Here is a 17186-nt window from a genome sequence, read left to right on the forward strand (position 1 = left end):
ATGCTAAAATTCACGGAAAATTTCAGCATGACCTTTGCTGAAAATAGGACATATGGAGTACCCGAATTTGCTGGAACGGAAGTTAATCGACATTCCAGCAAACTCAAGGGCCTCTCGGGTGGACAAGGCAAAAAAGGCCTCCATCACAACATGGAAAATACATTGGCATGTGAAGAGGTGAAACAATATATGCATCTCCAAGCAGTATCATTCAACATTTTGGACAAACCACTACAAGCAATACTGGATCAGAATGTTTTTTATACATAACTGCTAAAACCCTAGGAGTTAACCGAGCCACCAACAGAATGTGGACTTAAAAAGAGAGAGTCACGGACGGTGACATAATACATTTTCATAAAATTAGCTAGTTTTACTTATGGTGCACAAAGGAAAAAGTACTGCAGTGCACTTAGAAAAAAATGAGCACCGCAAAACAAGAAGACTCGTTTCAGGTAAACGGAAGCTGTCGGCTCCATCAAGTGGAGGCAAAAACAAGTGTAATTGCAAATGAATGCAAACCACGTTAAGACTTAACTGCTTAGGCCTAGTTTGGTGACACGGTTTTTCCAAAACCATGGTAATTGAAAACCTCGGTATTCCAATGTGTGGGCAATGAATACTTTGGTTTCTAAAAACTGCAGTTTTTCTCAGTTTTAGCAAAACTATAGAGATGTTTGGCAAGTGCAGTTTTTCTTAGTTTCTTGGTTTTGACCACTCGTTGCATGGATAATCCTAGATATAGCTAGCTGAACCAAATTGAGCTATAACAAAGGAGTTATACAACGACGTGATCAGCTTGTGCTAATTAACGGCTGGTGCATGCGGCATGCCTATAGCCTTGTCATGCACGCGAACATCCTCTAGCTGCTAGGATATGTTGTTGAGTAATCTTGTATCTCTGGCCACATGGAATCGATCGGCTAGCTAACTTAGACTGCTGTGTATAACTTTGCTCAGTAACTTAGACTAGTTGAGTACTGTTGAAAAATGACAGGTTAAACTGACCTCAAAGTCTGCTGACAAAATCAATACCAACTGATTGGTCGCGGCCGGACAGTTTATAATCAACGGGAACTATAAGATTTAAAAGAAAACCAATTAAATAGGTAGTCGGTAAGTCGATCGGCATAAGCAACGGTTCACACGTCACCTATAGAGGACAGTAAAAGTACACTAATAAAACTCAGGAAAGAAGAAGTAAAAGTACCCTCAAAACAAGTATTAACAGACTAGTACTGTGTAAATTTGGAAATTGCTGAGGGTAATATTGCATTTGAGATTGTAATACCGACAAGATTGTAGTACAAAGAGCAGAGCACTAGGCCAAGAATTGAGAAAGCAATGGAGGTTGCCAAAGGGATCTGTATTCCAGTATACTGGAGTGGACTGGCTCCAAAACCTACTGAACAATTGTGACACGGACACACGCAACAAAATCCTGCTAATGCTATGGCGAGCCTGGTACTTGAGAGATACACCTGCTGCCAAAACCTATATGGGGATACACCTGCCGTCAGCCAAAACCTACTAAACCATCAGCAAGTCTCGGGTTCGGTAGCCTTTCTGATAAAATATGAGCAGGAATTCAATTCACCCAATGACAAAATTAAAGCAATGGAATACACCTGCTGCCAAAACCTATATGGGGATCAGAGAGCCCAGCTAGCAGCCGGTGGCAAATGAAGTTCAGGTTCCTTAATGCAAGAAAGTTGGACCAAAGTGTTTGGCCCCAGGATTGTGATTTGTGAAGCATTAGCCAAAGCGTTTGGCCCCAGGATGCACAAACAAGACAAGCCGAATTGCACACACATCCACATCCAGCACATGCTCAACTTGGGTTCTCTCAAACAAAAAAAAGCACATGCTCACCTTGGGTGGGCAGAGAACGAGCTCCGAGGAGGTGGTCGGGGAGGAGCTCCAGGAGGGAGAGGTCGAGGGCGGCGTCGCGGAGGTCGGAGAGGTCGCTGAAGGCGCTGGCGGGGACGGCGCCGGTGAGCCCCAGCAGCAAGAGCGCGGCCGCGCGACGGGCCCACGCTGCGGCGCCCTCATCCGACGGCGGAGGCGGAGGAGGTGGAGGTGGAGCGGCCTTGGGCTTGGGCTTGGCAGAGAGGCACCGGAGGAGTAGTGGGGCGGGCGTCGAGGCATCGAGGCGGCGTCGGGGCGGCGTCGAGGCGGCGGGGCAGCGGCGCCAGGAAAGGGGAGGGGAAGGGGATCGAGGGCGAGGGCGAGGGAGAGAGAGGGGATAGGTTTGGGCCGGGGAGGAAGTATGGATGGCGGCACAATACTAATGGCGCACCACACCTCGGTGCGCCATAAGTACATCCATACTAATGGCGCACCTCGCCCTGGTGCGCCATTAGTATTTATTTTTTGATTTCTGCTCAAGCCAACGGGTTATCTTCCACCTGACCTGATCCACATCAAGCTCCCTCTACTAGCTCGACTGGTCAGCAGCCAGTTCTCACACCAGGAGGTCCTGGGTTTGATTCCCAGGCTCCACAATTTTTTTATGCATTTAAAATGCTATTTGATACTTATTTGTGTTTAAATATGTTCGAACTTGTTTAAATCATAACAGTAATATTTTTTTATAAGACAGTAATAATTTTTTTTTAAATATCATCAAACAGTAATGCCGGTGGAGCGGGGGAGGGTGCGGGGGGTCCGGGGGGTCGGCGGCGGCGGTTGAGTAGGGGAATCGAGGGTGCGGGGGGTCGGCGGCGGCGGCCGGTGGACCGGGGGGTGCTCGGCGGCGAGGGGGACCGGATCTGGCGAGGTGGGATAGCGATCGAGATGGAGGGGGATCGAGATCGAGTGTCCATGAAAATTAAAAATATTCATGATAGTTCAAAAAGTGCCCATGAAATACAATCGAGAAATGAAGGCTACGATTTAAATACAATCGATCTTAGCTAGCTATCTGTTCACAATCTTCTTGCCCTTCTTTTTCGCAAATGGAGTTCTTCTGTGGAACGGACGTCCTTTATGTAGGGTGGTCCTGCTTCTTCTTGTGGTGTATGCTGCTACTTCATCATCGTCTTCATGTTCGATCCTCGGGTCGCTGTACTTGTCGAAGTCTTGCTCATTGGCTACTCCATCCATTCCTTTTGCTCTCCTCACGACAACACGACTGGGCTTTGACGGATCGGTAATGAAGAAGCATTGGTCAACTTGGGAAGCCAGTACCCATGGCTCATTTTTCGCGGTGACGTTTGCTCCCGCGGTCTTGGATTTGGCTTCGGGTATAACCATGGTGGTGAAATACCGGTCTTCTTTTAGGACGCTCTTCGCCCATCTGACACGGAACATCGGGACCTTCTCTCCAGCGTAGCTCAGCTCCCAGATCTCCTCGATCCTTCCGTAGTATATGTCCTTGTCATTACCAGTGTAGGATTCCATCGTTACCTCGGAGTTCTGATAACCATCGCTCTTCATGTCCTTGGCCTCGGTGTAGAATGTGTAGCCGTTGATATCGTATGCCTCATAGGTCATCAGGTTGTGCTCGGCTCCCTGTGACAAGGCGAATATGAGTTGTTCTTCCGCGGAAGAATCCTCATGTAAAGGGTACGACAGAAGCTTCTGCTTGAACCAACGCGTGAAACATGAGTTGTGCTCTTTGATTATATCTCCGTCCGTCCTCTATTGGCCTCGGTCATTGTACGTCTTCTTAATAAAGGTTTTGTGCTCTACCACCCAAGGATCGACCATGTCTATGTGTTGTAGCGCGACTAGGTTTGCTCTTTCAAAGTCGGCGAGTCGACCCTCTAAGTCGACATGCATTTCGCGGCGACCCTCACGGTGACCCCATCCAGCAAGCCTGCCGAGGTGCCTGTTGATGGGCAGACCAACGGAGTTCTCAATGCCTAGATAATTCGTGTAGTAGGAGATACACTCTTCGGTCAGAAAGCCCCTGGCTATACTTCCCTCCGGATGTGACATGTTGCGAACGTATCCTTTGATGACACCATTCATCCTTTCGAACGGCATCATGCTGTGCAAGAACGTCGGCCCAAGTTGGATGATATCCTCCACTATATGGACCAGCAGATGCACCATAACGTCAAGGAATGCGGGCGGGAAGTACATCTCAAGCTCGCATAGTATCACCACGATCTCTTCCTGTAGCCTTCTGAGTTGCCTCGCGCCAAACGACTTCCAAGAGATGACGTCGAAAAAGTTGCATAGGCCAAATAGCGTTTCACGGATGTGCGCGTCCATGATCCCACGGATTGCAACTGGAAGTATCTGCGTCATCAGCACGTGACAGTCGTGAGACTTCATCCCACTGAACTTCCGCTTCGCTGGGTCTAGGTATCTGCTTATCTTCCCCGCGTAACCGTAAGGAAGTTTTACTCCTAGGAGGCAGGTGAAAAACTGCTCGATCTCCTCCTGACTTAGAGTGAAGCACGCGGGAGGGTAGTCATTTCCGGTCTTCTTGGCCTTTTTGCCTTTGCGACGACTTACTGTGTCCTGCTTCGCCTCATCATCATCATCATCATCATCATCATCATCATCATCATCATCATCATCATCATCATTAGCGTGAAGCTCCTGCCTGATGCCCATTGATTTCAAGTCTGCCCTTGCTTTTGGCCCATCTTTGGTCCTCTCTGGCATGTTGAGCAGGGTACCAAGCAGACTCTCGCACACGTTCTTCGTGATATGCATGACATCAAGGCTGTGAGGCACACGGTGGATCTTCCAGTACGGGAAGTCCCAGAAAACAGACCTCGTTTTCCATACCTTCAGCAGCGGCTCTGGCGCCTTTCGCTTCATTCCCGGCTCTGGCGCCTTTTGCTTCTTTCCTGGTAGTGGGCAGTCTTTCCAATTTTTCAACAGCTTGTCTATTTCCTCGCCGCTCCTTGTACATGGGCGTTTTCGGGGTTTGGTTTCACCATCGAACAGATCCTTGCGTTTCCTCCATGGGTCATCGTCGTGAAGCCACCTTCGATGTCCCATGAACACGGTTTTCGAAGACCTAGGATCTCTATCTAGCTGGCGATACGTTGTGTCATCCATGCACCTTACGCATCCAGAAAATCCGTGGACTACCTGCCCCGCGAGATATCCGTAACCGAGATAGTCGTGCACCGTCGTGAGCAGTGCGGCTCTCATAGGGAAATATTCTTTCTCTGCAGCGTCCCACATATTGGCTGGCGTTTTCCACAGCGTGTCAAGCTCCTTTTCAGCAGCCCCAGATACAGATTGATGTCGTTCCCTGGTTGTTTCGGCCCTTCAATTAGCATACTCATGTGAATGTACTTCCTCTTCATGCACAACCAGGGGGGAAGGTTGTACTGTTGGAAATATGCCCTAGAGGCAATAATAAAAGTGTTATTATTATATCTCAATGTTCATGATAATTGTCTTTTATTCATGCTATAACTGTATTATCCAGAAATCGTAATACATGTGTGGATACAAAGACCACAATATGTCCCTAGTGAGCCTCTAGTTGACTAGCTCATTGTGATCAACAGATAGTCATGGTTTCCTGGCTATGGACATTATATGTCGTTGATAACGGGATCGCATCATTAGGAGAATGATGTGATGGACAAGACCCAATCCTAAGCATAGCACAAAGATCGTGTAGTTCGTTTGCTAGAGCTTTGCCAATGTCAAGTATCTCTTCCTTTGACCATGAGAGCGTGTAACTCCTGGATACCATAGGAGTGCTTTGGGTGTATCAAACGTCACAACGTAACTGGGTGACTATAAAGGTGCACTACAGGTATCTCCGAAAGTATCTATTGTTTTATGCGGATCGAGACTGGGATTTGTCACTCCGTATGACGGAGAGGTATCTCTGGGCCCACTCGGTAATGCATCACCATAATGAGCTCAAGGTGACCAAGGTGTTGGCCACGGGATCATGCATTACGGTACGAGTAAAGTGACTTGCCGGTAACGAGACTGAACAAGGTATTGGGATACCGACGATCGAGTCTCGGGCAAGTAACGTACCGATTGACAAAGGGAATTGTATACAGGGTTTGATCGAATCCTCGACATCGTGGTTCAACCGATGAAATCATCGAGGAGCATGTGGGAGCCAACATGGGTATCCAGACCCCGCTGTTGGTTATTGCCCGAGAGTGGTCTCGATCATGCCTGCATGTCTCCCGAGCCTGTAGGGTCTACACACTTAAGGTTCGGTGACGCTAGGGTTGTTAGGAAGACTAGTATGTGACTACCGAATGTTGTTCGGAGTCCCGGATGAGATCCCGGACGTCACGAGGAGTTCCGAAATGGTCCGGAGGTAAAGTTTTATATATGGGAAGTTGTTAAACGGGCACCGGAAAGTTTCGGGGTCATACCGGTATTGTACCGGGACCACCGGAAGGGTTCTGGGGGTCCACCGGGAGGGGCCACCCCTCCCGGGGGGCCACTTGGGCTGCGTGGGGATAGCAGCCAGCCCCTAGTGGGCTTGGCGCCCCCCCCCCCTTGGGCCCATGCGCCTAGGGTTGGGGGGGAAACCCTAAAGGGGGCGCACCCCCCTTGCTTGGGGGGCAAGCCCCCCACCCCTTGGCCGCCGCCCCCCTCTAGGGTTTCCCTAGAGGGCCGGCCCCCCTTGTCCCTTCCCCTATATATAGAGGGGTGAGGGGAGGGCTGCAACACACCACAAGCCAATGCGCAGCCCCTCCCCTCCCCAACACCTCTCCCCCTCCGTACGTGCTTGGCGAAGCCCTGTCGGAATACTGCCGCATCAACTGCACCACGCCGTCGTGCTGCCGTTGGAGCTGCCTTCCTCAACCTCTCCTTCCTCCTTGCTGGATCAAGACAGAGGAGACGTCTCCCGTCCCGTACGTGTGTTGAACGCGGAGGTGTTGTCCGTTCAGCACTAGGACATCGGTGATCCGAATCACGTTCGAGTACGACTCCATCATCACCATCCCCTTGGCAAGCTTCCGCTCGTGATCTACAAGTGGTATGTAGATGCAAACTCTCTCCCTTGACTCGTTGCTTAGATGAACTCATAGATGGATCTTGGTGAAACCGTAGGAAAAATTTTAATTTTCTGCAACGTTCCCCAACAGTGGCATCATGAGCTAGGTCTATGCGTAGTTCTCTTTGCACGAGTAGAACACAATTTTGTTGTGGGCGTAGATCTTGTCAACTTGCTTGCCTCTACTAGTCTTTTCTTGCTTCAGCGGTATTGTGGGATGAAGCAGCCCGGACCAACCTTACACGTACGCTTACGTGAGACCGGTTCCACCGATTAACATGCACTAGTTGCATAAGGTGGCTGGCGGGTGTCTGTCTCTCCCACTTTAGTTGGAGCGGATTCGATGAAAAGGGCCCTTATGAAGGGTAAATAGAAGTTGACAAAATCACGTTGTGGTTATTCGTAGGTAAGAAAACGTTCTTGCTAGAACCCAATTGCAGCCACGTAAAAGATGCAACAACAATTAGAGGACGTCTAACTTGTTTTTGCAGCGATTGATCATGTGATGTGATATGGCCAGAAGTTGTGATGAATGATGAATTGTGATGTATGAGATCATGTTCTTTGTAATAGGATTCACGACTTGCATGTCGATGAGTATGACAACTGGCAGGAGCCATAGGAGTTGTCTTTATTTTTGTATGACCCGTGTGTCATTGAAGAACGCCATGTAACTTACTTTACTTCGTTGCTAAACGCGTTAGTCATAGAAGTAGAAGTAGTCGTTGGCGTGACAACTTCATGAAGACACGATGATGGAGATCATGATGATGGAGATCATGGTGTCAAGCCGGTGACAAGATGATCATGGAGCCCCGAAGATGGAGATCAATGGAGCTATATGATATTGGCCATATCATGTCACAACTATATAATTGCATGTGATGTTTATTATGTTTTATGCATCTTGTTTACTTAGGACGACGGTAGTAAATAAGATGATCCCTTACAAAATTTCAAGAAGTGTTCTCCCCTAACTGTGCACCGTTGCTACAGTTCGTCGCATCTAAGCACCACGTGATGATCGGGTGTGATGGATTCTTACGTTCACATACAACGGGTGTAAGACAGTTTTACACAGCGAAAACACTTAGGGTTAACTTGACGAGCCTAGCATGTGCAGACATGGCCTCGGAACACGGAGACCGAAAGGTCGAACACGAGTCGTATGGAAGATACGATCAACATGAAGATGTTCACCGACGATGACTAGTCCGTCTCACGTGATGATCGGACACGGGCTAGTCGACTCGGATCGTGTAACACTTAGATGACCAGAGGGATGTCTAATCTAAGTGGGAGTTCATAATTTGATTAGAACTTAATTATCTTGAACTTAGTCTAAAACCTTTGCAAATATGTCTTGTAGATCAAATGGCCAATGCTCATGTCAACATGAACTTCAACGCGTTCCTAGAGAAAACCAAGCTGAAAGATGATGGCAGCAACTATACGGACTGGGTCCGGAACCTGAGGATCATCCTCATAGCTGCCAGGAAACAATATGTCCTAGAAGGACCGCTAGGTGACGCTCCCGTCCCAGAGAACCAAGACATTATGAATGCTTGGCAAACTCACGCTGATGATTACTCCCTCGTTCAGTGCGGCATGCTTTTCAGCTTAGAACCGGGGCTCCAAAAGCGTTTTGAGCATCACGGAGCATATGAGATGTTCGAAGAGCTGAAACTAGTTTTCCAAGCTCATGCCCGGGTCGAGAGATATGATGTCTCCGACAAGTTCTACAGTTGTAAGATGGAGGAAAACAGTTCTGTCAGTGAACACATCCTGAAGATGTCTGGGTTGCACAACCGTATGACCCAGCTGAACATTAACCTCCCAGATGAGGCGGTCATTGACAGAATCCTCCAGTCGCTCCCACCAAGCTACAAGAGCTTTGTGATGAACTACAACATGCAGGGGATGGAAAAGACCATTCCTGAAGTGTTCTCAATGCTGAAGTCAGCAGAGGCTGAAATCAAGAAAGAACATCAAGTGTTGATGGTCAATAAGACCACTAAGTTCAAGAAGGGCAAGGGTAAGAAGAACTTCAAGAAGGACAGCAAGGAGGTTGCCGCGCCTGGTAAGCCAGTTACCGGGAAGAAGTCAAAGAATGGACCCAAGCCTGAGACTGAGTGCTTTTATTGCAAGGGGAAGGGTCACTGGAAGCGGAACTGCCCCAAATACTTAGCGGATAAGAAGGCCGGCAAAACAAAAGGTATATTCGACATACATGTAATTGATGTGTACCTTACCAGTACTCGTAGTAACTCCTGGGTATTTGATACCGGTGCCGTTGCTCATATTTGTAACTCACAGCAGGAGCTGCGGAATAAACGGAGACTGGCAAAGGACGAGGTAACGATGCGCGTCGGGAATGGTTCCAGAGTCGATGTGATCGCCGTCGGAGCGCTGCCTCTACATTTACCTACGGGATTAGTTTTGAACCTTAATAATTGTTATTTAGTGCCAAGTTTGAGCATGAACATTGTATCTGGATCTCGTTTAATACGAGATGGCTACTCATTTAAGTCCGAGAATAATGGTTGTTCGATTTATATGAGAGATATGTTTTATGGTCATGCTCCGATGGTCAATGGTTTATTCTTAATGAATCTCGAGCGTAATATTACACATGTTCATAGTGTAGATGCCAAAAGATGTAAAGTTGATAATGATAGTCCCACATACTTGTGGCACTGCCGCCTTGGTCACATTGGTGTGAAGCGCATGAAGAAGCTCCATGCTGATGGACTTTTAGAGTCTCTTGATTATGAATCATTTGACACATGCGAACCATGCCTCATGGGAAAAATGACCAAGACTCCGTTCTCCGGAACAATGGAGCGAGCAACCAACTTGTTGGAAATCATACATACCGATGTGTGCGGTCCAATGAGCGTTGAGGCTCGCGGAGGATATCGTTATGTTCTCACTCTCACTGATGACTTAAGTACATATGGGTATGTCTACTTAATGAAACACAAGTCTGAGACCTTTGAAAAGTTCAAGGAATTTCAGAATGAGGTGGAGAATCAACGTGACCGAAAGATAAAGTTCCTACGATCAGATCGTGGAGGAGAATATTTAAGTCACGAATTTGGCACACACTTAAGGAAATGTGGAATCGTTTCACAACTCACGCCGCCTGGAACACCTCAGCGAAACGGTGTGTCCGAATGTCGTAATCGCACTCTATTGGATATGGTGCGGTCTATGATGTCTCTTACCGATTTACCGCTATCATTTTGGGGATACGCTCTAGAGACAGCTACATTCACTTTAAATAGGGCACCGTCTAAATCCGTTGAGACGACACCGTATGAATTATGGTTTGGGAAGAAACCTAAGCTGTCGTTTCTAAAAGTTTGGGGATGCGATGCTTATGTCAAGAAACTTCAACCTGAAAAGCTCGAACCCAAGTCGGAAAAATGCGTCTTCATAGGATACCCTAAGGAAATTGTTGGGTATACCTTCTACTTAAGATCCGAGGGCAAGATCTTTGTTGCCAAGAACGGATGCTTTCTGGAAAAAGAGTTTCTCTTGAAAGAAGTAAGTGGGAGGAAAGTAGAACTCGATGAAGTACTACCTCTCGAACGGGAAAGTGGTGCAGCTCAGGAAAATGTTCCTGTGATGCCCACGCCAACTGAAGAGGAAACCAATGATGATGATCAAGGTACTTCGGATCAAGTTGCTACTGAACTTCGTAGGTCCACAAGGACACGTTCCGCACCAGAGTGGTACGGCAACCCTGTCCTGGAAATCATGTTGTTAGACAACGGTGAACCTTCGAACTATGAAGAAGCGATGGCGGGCCCAGATTCCAACAAATGGCTAGAAGCCATGAAATCCGAGATAGAATCCATGTATGAAAACAAAGTATGGACTTTGACTGACTTGCCCGATGATCGGCGAGCGATAGAAAACAAATGGATCTTTAAGAAGAAGACGGACGCGGATGGCAATGTTACCATCTATAAAGCTCGACTTGTCGCTAAGGGTTATCGACAAGTTCAAGGGACTGACTACGACAAGACATTCTATCCAGTAGCGAAGCTTAAGTCCGTCCGAATCATGTTAGCAATTGCCGCATACTATGATTATGAGATATTGCAGATGGACGTCAAAACGGCATTCCTTAACGGGCATCTTAAGGAAGAGCTGTATATGATGCAGCCGGAAGGTTTTGTCGATCCTAAGAACGCTAACAAAGTATGCAAGCCCCAGCGATCCATTTATGGGCTGGTGCAAGCATCTCGGAGTTGGAATATTCGCTTTGATGAGATGATCAAAGCATTTGGGTTTATGCAGACTTATGGAGAAGCTTGCGTTTACAAGAAAGTGAGTGGGAGCTCTGTAGCATTTCTCATATTATATGTGGATGACATACTCTTGATGGGAAATAATATAGAATTTCTGGACAGCATTAAGGCCTACTTGAACAAATGTTTTTCAATGAAGGACCTTGGAGAAGCTGCTTATATATTAGGCATCAAGATCTATATAGATAGATCAAGACGCCTCATAGGTCTTTCACAAAGCACATACCTTGATAAGATTTTGAAAAATTTCAAAATGGATGAGTCCAAGAAAGGGTTCTTGCCTATGTTACAAGGTGTGAGATTGAGCTCAGCTCAGTCACCGACCACGGCAAAAGATAAAGAAGAGATGAGTGTCATCCCCTATGCTTCAGCCATAGGATCTATTATGTATGCCATGCTGTGTACCAGACCTGATGTAAACCTTGCCGTAAGTTTGGTAGCAAGATACCAAAGTAATCCCGGCAAGGAACACTGGACAGCGGTTAAGAATATCCTGAAGTACCTGAAAAGGATAAAGGACATGTTTCTCGTTTATGGAGGTGATGAAGAGCTCGTCGTAAAGGGTTACGTCGACGCTAGCTTCGACTCAGATCCGGATGACTCTAAGTCACAAACCGGATACGTGTATATGTTGAATGGTGGAGCAGTTAGCTGGTGCAGCTGCAAGCAGAGCGTCGTGGAGGGATCTACATGTGAAGCGGAGTACATGGCAGCCTCGGAGGCAGCGCATGAAGCGATTTGGGTGAAGGAGTTCATCACCGACCTAGGAGTCATACCCAATGCGTCGGGGCCAATAAAACTCTTCTGTGACAACACTGAAGCCATTGCCCTTGCCAAGGAGCCCAGGTTTCACAAGAAGACCAGGCACATCAAGCGTCGTTTCAACTCCATCCGTGAAAATGTTCAAGATGGAGACATAGAAATTTGCAAAGTACATACAGATCTGAATGTCGCAGATCCGTTGACTAAACCTCTCTAGCGAGCAAAACATGATCAACACCAGAACTCTATGGGTGTTCGATTCATCTCAATGTAACTAGATTGGTGACTCTAGTGCAAGTGGGAGACTGTTGGAAATATGCCCTAGAGGCAATAATAAAAGTGTTATTATTATATTTCAATGTTCATGATAATTGTGTTTTATTCATGCTATAACTGTATTATCCAGAAATCGTAATACACGTGTGGATACAAAGACCACAATATGTCCCTAGTGAGCCTCTAGTTGGCTAGCTCGTTGTGATCAACAGATAGTCATGGTTTCCTGGATATGGACATTAGATGTCGTTGATAACGGGATCGCATCATTAGGAGAATGATGTGATGGACAAGACCCAATCCTAAGCATAGCACAAAGATCGTGTAGTTCGTTTGCTAGAGCTTTGCCAATGTCAAGTATCTCTTCCTTTGACCATGAGAGCGTGTAACTCCTGGATACCATAGGAGTGCTTTGGGTGTATCAAACGTCACAACGTAACTGGGTGACTATAAAGGTGCACTACAGGTATCTCCGAAAGTATCTATTGTTGTATGCGGATCGAGACTGGGATTTGTCACTCCGTATGACGGAGAGGTATCTCTGGGCCCACTCGGTAATGCATCATCATAATGAGCTCAAGGTGACCAAGGTGTTGGCCACGGGATCATGCATTACGGTACGAGTAAAGTGACTTGCCGGTAACGAGACTGAAAAAGGTATTGGGATACCGACGATCGAGTCTCGGGCAAGTAACGTACCGATTGACAAAGGGAATTGTATATAGGGTTTGATCGAATCCTCAACATCGTGGTTCAACCAATGAAATCATCGAGGAGCATGTGGGAGCCAACATGGGTATCCAGACCCCGCTGTTGGTTATTGCCCGAGAGTGGTCTCGGTCATGTCTGCATGTCTCCCGAGCCCGTAGGGTCTACACACTTAAGGTTCGGTGACGCTAGGGTTGTTAGGAAGACTAGTATGTGACTACCGAATGTTGTTCGGAGTCCCAGATGAGATCCCGGATGTCACGAGGAGTTCCGGAATGGTCCGGAGGTAAAGTTTTATATATGGGAAGTTGTTAAACGGGCACCGGAAAGTTTCGGGGTCATACCGGTATTGTATCGGGACCACCGGAAGGGTTCCGGGGGTCCACCGGGAGGGGCCACCCCTCCCAGGGGGCCACTTGGGCTGCCTGGGGAAAGCAGCCAGCCCCTAGTGGGCTTGGCGCACCCCCCCCCCCTTGGGCCCATGCGCCTAGGGTTGGGGGGGAAACCCTAAAAGGGGCGCACCCCCCTTGCTTGGGGGGCAAGCCCCCCACCCCTTGGCCGCCGCCCCCCTCTAGGGTTTCCCTAGAGGGCCGGCCCCCCTTGTCCCTTCCCCTATATATAGAGGGGTGAGGGGAGGGCTGCAACACACCACAAGCCAAGGCGCAGCCCCTCCCCTCCCCAACACACTCCCCCTCCGTACGTGCTTGGCGAAGCCCTGTCGGAATACTGCCGCATCAACTGCACCACGCCGTCGTGCTGCCGTTGGAGCTGCCTTCCTCAACCTCTCCTTCCTCCTTGCTGGATCAAGACAGAGGAGACGTCTCTCGTCCCGTACGTGTGTTGAACGCGGAGGTGCTGTCCGTTCAGCACTAGGACATCGGTGATCCGAATCACGTTCGAGTACGACTCCATCATCACCATCCCCTTGGCAAGCTTCCGCTCGTGATCTACAAGTGGTATGTAGATGCAAACTCTCTCCCTTGACTCGTTGCTTAGATGAACTCATAGATGGATCTTGGTGAAACCGTAGGAAAAATTTTAATTTTCTGCAACGTTCCCCAACATGTACATCCACACAAACATAGGCTAGGTGCTATGTGTGCTTCTCTGGCTGCCAAACGGATTGACTCCATTGGTGCTCGCGCCCAGCATGATGTTCCTTGGATCGTTCCCAGGTTCTAGGTCTTCGAAATTCAACGCTTGCCACTGGCTCGCATCCTTAGGGTGACTCAGCATCTTGTCTTTTTATCTATCTCCAGATCATTTGCGTCATCTTCTCGCTTCTTCTCCTCCCTATCCGCGTGCCAACGCAGGAGCTTTGCTACCTTAGGGTCCGCGAAATACCGCTGCAGAGGAGGAGTGATCAGAAAGTACCACACCACTTTTCGAGGAGCTTTCTTCCTCTTCTTGTATCGAGTGACGCCGCACACCGGACATATGGTAGACTCCGCATGCTCGTCCCGATAAATGATGCAATTGTTCATGCACACATGGTATTTCACGTGCGGTAAATCCAAAGGACACACGATTTTCTTCGCCTCCTCCAAACTAGTCGGGCACTTGTTCCACTTGGGAAGACGTTCGTGCCAGAATGACATGTTCTCGTCGAAGCATGCGTCGGTCATTTTGTGTTTTACCTTCATCTCCAGAGCCATGAGTGTTACTTTCAGGCGGGTATCCTCGGGCCTGCATCCTTCATACAATGGAGTAACCACGTCTAACTCAAGTTGATCCACTTGGCTTTCTCTCGGGCGGCAGCTCTTGCGTTATCCGTCTGCTTGAGAAGCAGCTCTTGAATATGAGGGTCCTGCACCCATCCCATCGATGGTCCAGCGTCGTCTGCTCCGCCGGCATCATCATCTTCATGATCATGCCCGTCGTCTGCTCCGGCATCTTCCTCATCATCATGTCCTGCATCTTCTACATGATGACTGTGTACAGCATCACCGTCGTGATCATCTCCTAGGGATTCTTCGTCTTCTCGCCCGCCCGAGCCGCGGTGGTTGTCTTGCTGCCCTTCCTCATTTCTTGCCCGGCCCCCATGGTCGACTTCGTAGTCATCTTTATCACCTTGCCATCGATAGCCATCCATGAAACCACGCAAGAGCAGGTGGTCCCGCACCTGCCCGGAATCCGGGTCCGCAATAAGGCTCTTCAGCTTGCATCTTCGACACGGACATCTTATCTCCGTCTCGTTCTTTTGAAGCATCTCGGCCTTTGCAGACCTCAAAAACCTATTCACGATGCCTTCGATCATCGTGCGGACCATGGTCGCCTGCGGGGTAGAGCAAAACGATATTTTAGAGCCAAGAAAAAATTTGGCATGACTTTCCCTAAAAATAGGACCAAAAAGAATGCTTAATGCCAAAATTCTCGCCGAAACAGAAATGAATCAACATTCCGGCAAAATATTGGCAACTATCGCATTTCAAATACCGGTAGACCTCCAAACACAAACACATATGCAACACCACAAACATATGCAACACCACGAACATACATAGATCTATCTATGCCATAAAAAGTGCATGTGCACATTGTTGTAGGGAGAACAACATAAATATAGCTTCCCCCCTTACTTACCTATCAAAACAAGGTAATTTAACCACTTAATTTGAATGAATCTATGGTGGAAATGAGGTGAAAAAGAGGAGGCACCCGAGACAAGGAGGAGGTGGAGAGAATGAAGTGGGGAGAAAGTGAGTGTGGGTAGGAGAGGTTGTCCAAAATATCTTGTTGCTGCCCACTTACTAATGGCGCACCAACACTAAATGCGCCATTAGTAATCCAGGTTACTAATGGAGCACCTTCTGGCGGTGCGCCATTAGTAGTTTCACAAAAAAAACATACTAATGGCACACTGTTCTACAGTGCGCCATTACTAGTTTAAACTAGTAATGGTGCACGGTTGAACAGTGCGCCATTAGTAGTATTGCAAAAAAAGAAATAAAAAATATAATAAAAAAACAACATTAGTGGCGCACTTTCCGGCAGGTGCGCCATTACTAGTTACAACTAGTAATGGCGCACTGAGTCTGGATGCGCCATTAGTATGTTTGGATAGGCGCACTAGTTCAAAAAAATTGATACTAATGGCGCACCTTGGGCCAGGTGCGCCATTAGTAGTTTCAACTCTAATGGCGTATCAGAAGGTGGTGCGCCATTAGTATATACTAATGGCGCACCCCTTGTCTGGTGCGCCATTAGTGTCAATCCCATCTATAGCCCTTTTTCTAGTAGTGATATATAGTTGAGCAACAGAAAGAGACAGACTTGGCAAAAATAGAAACAACATATCATAAGCATAAATAACAAAGTTCATCGTACCCAAAATGCCCTAACCAGAGTGATCTTCGCTAGTCGAGGAGGAGGACGGTTTAGTTACATCACAAATAAAGTTTCTCCATGCATAACTCAAAGTTTTGTCATACAGAAAGTATGGACTAAACGGACACATTGTCATATATCGACAATCACTCCAACATGTCGTGCCATCCGTCCATGTCAGGGAGATAGTCCCTGAGCTTAGTGAAAAGCTTCATGTCGAGACGCTGAGAGGCTAACCATGTTCAGACGTCTCCCCATGGCATTTGTCCTTCTCCGTAGAACATCCCTGTTTTTCCGACTACCTCCTTCATGATGATTTGGGCAAGTTCGTGCTGGATGTTATAGAACTCAGCTCGAAGTCGCTGGTCCTCGATATGGCCTACATCCTTTGCCCATTGCAGAATATGGGCATCGCCGGATCTAGGTGACATGTGAAGGTTCTGGTGATCCCGTTTGTACTCCAGCATGTGGTGTAGGACATAGAATCCATCATTAAGAGAATCACTCGGTTGCTGGATGCAGCAGAAGTCGGTCTTATGGCTGAAGGCGAGCCTGCCGCCCCTTCTCGTCATGTCCTTGACCTCTCCACCCCGTGTTTGGTAGTAAAACATAGAACTGTCGAGAACATCCTTGATGTGGGTGTAATCCTTTTTGTGAATGTTCTTCGATGAGTCCAAGTAAAGAGCGTGGGAGTATCGGGGGTAGAGGATGATGAGGACGACGCGCCCGCTACTGCGCAAAATAAGTACACCTCAAATTAATTAGCCTCCACCATGCAAATGAATGATTGAAATCGAAGGAAGGATAGCCGCGCGGATGACTTACAAGGGATGATAAGGCAT

The sequence above is a fragment of the Triticum aestivum genome, chromosome 6B (genome assembly GCF_018294505.1).
Source record: "Triticum aestivum cultivar Chinese Spring chromosome 6B, IWGSC CS RefSeq v2.1, whole genome shotgun sequence".
NCBI classification, from domain to species: Eukaryota; Viridiplantae; Streptophyta; class Magnoliopsida; order Poales; family Poaceae; genus Triticum; species Triticum aestivum.